A 6,295-nucleotide genomic window follows, 5' to 3' on the forward strand; every position below is an offset into this window, starting at 1 on the left:
TATCACTACTCTCATTTTTCTTTCTTGCAAAAAGTCTTCCATCCAATTTAGCAATTTACCTTGTATTCCTCCTTCATATTCTAATTTCTTAAGCAACTTCTTATGTGGTACTTTGTCAAAAGCTTTTTTTAGGTCTAGAAATGAACAATCAGCCCATCCATCTCTTTCTTGTATTATATCTATTAGCCTTGAATAGAAACATATTAAATTGGTGACGCATGATCGTCCTTGTCTGAATCCAAATTGCCTTGGATTTAGTACGTTGTTTTTTTCCAAGTATTTTACCCATCTACTTTTGATAATTCTTTCACAAATTTTTGCTATTGTACTTGTTAGAGAGACTGGTCTATAGTTGGTAGGTTCTTCTTTATTTCCTCCTTTATATATAGGTACTATATTTGCTTTTTTCCAATCTTCTGGAACTTTTCCTTCTTTTAAGGAACTGCTTATTATGCTATGTATTTTGTCTGCCAGTTCATTCCTGCATTCTTTCAGAATCCAGTTTGCTATTTCATCTGGCCCATGCGATTTTCTGACATCAAAATTACCCAAGTGTGTCAATATTTCATTCTTTGTTACTTCTATTTCTTCCATAGGGGGGACTTTTTCTTTCCACTCAATCTCTTCAGGTTGTATATTTTCCCTTGTAAACACTGATTTAAAATGTTTGTTCATAATTTCTGCCATTTCCATTTCCTCTGTGTATTCAACTCCTCCTTGTCTTAATTTCTCCAAGTCTTGTTTGTTTTTCAGTTTATTGTTTACAAATCTGTAGAATAGTTTTGGTTGATCTTTACACTTTTCTATAACATCTTTTTCATATTTTCTTTTTTCCTCTCTGCACTTTTGTACATATTTATTTCTATAACCAGTATATATTTTCCATTTTTCAGGTCTTCTGTCTTTTTTCCATCTGGTCCAGGCTTTGTCTCTTTTGTCTTTTAACTCCCTACAACTTTTGTTGTACCAGCATTTTACATATTCTTTTTCTTGTTTTTGTCTTGGGACATACTTTTCCACTCCTTTTTTGTAAATTTTTGTCAAAATATTCCATTTCTCTTCCACTGATGTTTCTTCTTTGTATATTTCTTCCCAGTTTTCTTGTTGGAAGAATTCTCTTATTTTATCAAAGTTTGTTTTTTCATACATCATTCTTCCTTTTCTATATTGTTCATTTCTTTTCATATATTTTTCTTCATTAAGTTCCAGTTCAATCAATATGTGGTCACTTTTACCTATTGGTGTTTTATATTCAATCTTGTCCACTATTCTAGGTTCAGATGTAATTATTAAGTCTAGTCTCGATGGTTCTTCTTCATTTCTATACCTAGTGTTCTCTTGTATCCCTTGTGTCATTGAATGGTCAGTAATCATCTCAAGTAGAGCATTTCCCCATGAGTCATCACCACTCTTTACTGACATTTCTTCCCAGCAGATTTCTTTGCAATTAAAGTCGCCCATCATAACTATTCTTCCTCCGTCTTCCATTATTTTAGTTAATGCTATCTTTGTGTCCTCTAACATACTTTTATGTTCACTCTCCTCCCATGAGGCTGTTTTCGGAGGCACATAATTGATCACAAATTTTCTGCTCTTCTTATCTCGGTCTTCCACTTCTATCATAATCATCTCTACTGTATTCTTTCCATATATGACACCTTTCACGTTTATATCCTTCTTAGTCAGGAATATAACTCCACCCCCTTGTTTTTTCTCTCTGTTTCTAATCCAATAATTGTATGCATCATGTCCTACACTGTTGGGTGGTAGTGGGCCTTTTAATTTTGTTTCTACAATTCCCATTATGTCCGGTTCTTTTTCTTTCAAATAATCATTCAGTTCATTCAATCCTGTTATCAATCCATCTATATTTGTGTAAGACGCTCTTAGTTTTCTGCCACTTCCATTGTGTTCTCTGTTTCCCTTATGTTTTTCTTTTGTATGTCGAACTGCTTTATTTTCATGTTTACTACTCTCCAATAGAATCTCTCTTTCTCTGACTCCGTTCTTTCCTCGTTTTTTGCCTTAGCTTCAAGTCTTTTCTGCTTTTCTGCCTCTCTTTCCTCTTTATTCATTTCTCTTTTTATCCATACCTTTTTATATTGATCATTTGTTGCTAGTTTCCCTGTTTTGGATAGAATTTTCTCTGCCGTTGTTTGTGACCTGAATTTAATCTTAATTGGTCTGGTCTTATCTGTACTATATTTTCCGAGTCTGAATTTTTCCTCAATTTCCTTTATAATTTCTGGTTCATCTTCCTGGACTAATTTTAATAAACTGCTTACTCTTTCATTTTCCTCCTTGATTCTTGCGGTTCTATCTGGGTTATGTTTCTCTTCCATTCCTAATATAATTATACATTTCTTTTTGTCAGCTAATTCTCTTACTATATTCTCCTTCTGTCTCATCACTTTAATAACTGAGTCTTCATTATGTTCTTTCAATTGCTGTTTGACTATGTCAGTGAATGAAACCTTATTCCCTTCTTGGGTTGTTCTCCAATTTTTAGCTTCTTTAGCTATTGTCTCTCTGTTTTCATTACTATTCTTCTTCAATTTCTCATTCTCCTCCTTTACATTTCTTAACTGTCTTTTTAGGTCCTCTATTTCATCAGTTAATTTTCTGTTTGCCTTCTCTAGTTGTTCCAACCATTCAATTCTCTGGAAAATTGAGTCAACATTACCTAACCTACTTTCCAAGTCCTCGATCACCTTATCAACTCTCTCCTCTAGTCTTATCAGTCGGGGGGGGGGGGGGTTTTTTCCCCCCCACCCTCTTTAAATCCCTGGAACATATTCTCGTCACTTTCTACTGTATTGCTCCTCTCTATACTTCTAATCTTTACATTTTTATTAGACATTTCATCATCGCTCAGTCTTTTGTTTACCTTTCGCTTGTCTGGCTGGGCCAAGTCTACTCCCTCCTCATTTCCTTCCATTTCCCTCAGTAATCCCTCCCCTTTTCCTCTTTCCCTACTTTCCCACTACTCCACGAGCAATTTCCCCCCCACCCTGTAAAAACACAAGGCACTTATCTTTGCGTTGGGATCCACAGACTTCAGTTTTCTTCAGAACGTAATCCAAGCCGTCCATTCGCTGAAGTGTGTGTGTGTGTGTGTGTGTGTGTGTGTGCGTGTGTGTGCGGATGTGTGCGTGTGTGTGCGTGTGTGTGTGAGTGTGGGTGCGTGTGTGTGTGTGTGTGTGTGTGTGTGTGTGTGTGTGTGTGTGTGTGTGTGTGTGTGTGTGTGTGTGTGTGTGTGTGTGTCTGTGTGACGTAAGTGGAGTAGGAAACACAGGAGTCTTAGTCTTGAGTTTATTCCTGACTAGTTTCGCAGGTATGCGAAACTAGTTAGGAATAAACTCAAGACTAAGACTCCTGTGTTTCCTACTCCACTTACGTTAACCTGTCAGAATGTCTCAACACACACACACACACACACACACACACACACACACACACACACACACACACACACACACACACACACACACACACACACACACACACACACACACACACACACACACACTTTCAACGAACGGACGGATTGAAGAACGCTCTGAAGAAAAGTGCAGATTGTGGATACCAACGCAAAGAGAAGTGCCTTTTTGTATTTGCAGGGGGGGGGAAATTGCTCGTGAGGTAGTGGGAAAGTAAGGAAAGAGGAGAAGGGGAGGGATTGCTGGGAAAATGGAAGGTAATGAGGAAGTAGAGGACTTGGTCCAAATAGACCGCCGTAAAGTAAACAAAAGACCACAAGACGAGCTGGAGGACGACGGAATGTCTAATAAGAATGTAAAGATTAGAAGTATAGATAGGAACAATACAGTAGAAAGTGATGAGAATATTTTCAAGGGATTTAAAGAGAGGGGGGGGACACAAACCCCCCCCGACTGACAAGACTAGAGGAGAAGGTTGATAAGGTGATCGAGGACTTGGAGAGTAGGTTAGGTCATATGAACACCATTTTACAAAGGGTTGAAAGATTGGAAGAACTGGAAAAGGCGAATAAAAACTTAACTGATGAAATAGAAGAACTAAAAAGACAGTTAAGAGAGGTAAAGGGGGAGAATGAGGAATTGAAGAAGAATAGTAAAGAAAACAGAGAAACAATAGCTAAAGAAAGTAAAAATTGGAAGCAAACCCAAGAAGGAAATAAGATTTCATTCACTGACATAGTCAAACAGCAATTGAAAGAACATACTGAAGACTCAGTTATTAAAGTGATGAGACAAAAGGAGAATATAGTAAGGGATTTAGCAGACAAGAAGAAATGTATAATTATATTAGGAATGGAAGAGAAACACAACACAGATAGAACCACAAGAATCAAAGAGGAAAATGAAAAAGTAAGCCAATTACTAGAATCAGTTCAGGAAGATGAACCAGGAATTATGAAACAAATCGAAGAGAAATTTAGACTCGGAAAGTATAGCACAGACAAGACCAGACCAATTAAGATTAAATTCAAGTCACAAACAACGGCAGAGAATATCTTATCCAAAACAGGGAAACTAGCAACAAGTGAACAATACAAAAAGATATGGATAAAAAGAGAAATGAATAAAGAGGAAAAAGAAGAAGAAAAACAGAAAAGACTGGAAGCTAAGACAAAAAACGAGAACAGAACGGAGTCAGAGAAAGAGAGATTCTATTGGAGAGTAGTGAACATGAAACTAAGGAAGTTCGACACACAAAAGAAAAACATAAGGGAAACAGAGAACACAATGGAAGTGGCAGAAAACTAAGAGTGTCTTACACAAATATAGATGGATTAATAACAGGATTGAATGAGCTGAATGATTATTTGAAAGAAAAAGAACCGGACATAATGGGAATTGTAGAAACAAAATTAAAAGGCCCACTACCACCCAACAGTGTAGGACATGATGCATACAATTATTGGATTAGAAACAGAGAGAAAAAGCAAGGGGGTGGAGTTATGTTTCTGACTAAGAAGGATATAAATGTGAAAGGTGTCATATATGGAAAGAATACAGTAGAGATGATTATGATAGAAGTGGAAGACAGAGATAAGAAGAGCAGAAAGTTTGTGATCAATTATGTGCCTCCGAAAACAGCCTCATGGGAGGAGAGTGAATATAAAAGTATGCTAGAGGACACAAAGATAGCATTAACTAAAATAATGGAAGACGGAGGAAGAATAGTTATGATGGGCGACTTTAATTGCAAAGAAATCTGCTGGGAAGAAATGTCAGTAAAGAGTGGTGATGACTCATGGGGAAATGCTCTACTTGAGATGATTACTGACCATTCAATGACACAATGGATACAAGAGAACACTAGGTATAGAAATGAAGAAGAACCATCGAGGCTAGACTTAATAATTACATCTGAACCTAGAATAGTGGACAAGATTGAATATAAAACACCAATAGGTAAAAGTGACCACATATTGATTGAACTGGAACTTAATGAAGAAAAATATATGAAAAGAAATGAACAATATAGAAAAGGAAGAATGATGTATGAAAAAACAAACTTTGATAAAATAAGAGAATTCTTCCAACAAGAAAACTGGGAAGAAATATACAAAGAAGAAACATCAGTGGAAGAGAAATGGAATATTTTGACAAAAATTTACAAAAAAGGAGTGGAAAAGTATGTCCCAAGACAAAAACAAGAAAAAGAATATGTAAAATGCTGGTACAACAAAAGTTGTAGGGAGTTAAAAGACAAAAGAGACAAAGCCTGGACCAGATGGAAAAAACACAGAAGACCTGAAAAATGGAAAATATATACTGGTTATAGAAATGAATATGTACAAAAGTGCAGAGAGAAAAAAAGAAAATATGAAAAAGATGTTATAGAAAAGTGTAAAGATCAACCAAAACTATTCTACAGATTTGTAAACAATAAACTGAAAAACAAACAAGACTTGGAGAAATTGAGACAAGGAGGAGTTGAATACACTGAGGAAATGGAAATGGCAGAAATTATGAACAAACATTTTAAATCAGTGTTTACAAGGGAAAATATACAACCTGAAGAGATTGAGTGGAAAGAAAAAGTCCCCCCTATGGAAGAAATAGAAGTAACAAAGAATGAAATATTGACACACTTGGGTAATTTTGATGTCAGAAAATCGCATGGGCCAGATGAAATAGCAAACTGGATTCTGAAAGAATGCAGGAATGAACTGGCAGACAAAATACATAGCATAATAAGCAGTTCCTTAAAAGAAGGAAAAGTTCCAGAAGATTGGAAAAAAGCAAATATAGTACCTATATATAAAGGAGGAAATAAAGAAGAACCTACCAACTATAGACCAGTC

Source organism: Oratosquilla oratoria, chromosome 26 (genome assembly GCF_046742065.1).
Source record: "Oratosquilla oratoria isolate Oo_2021 chromosome 26, ASM4674206v1, whole genome shotgun sequence".
NCBI lineage: Eukaryota > Metazoa > Arthropoda > Malacostraca > Stomatopoda > Squillidae > Oratosquilla > Oratosquilla oratoria.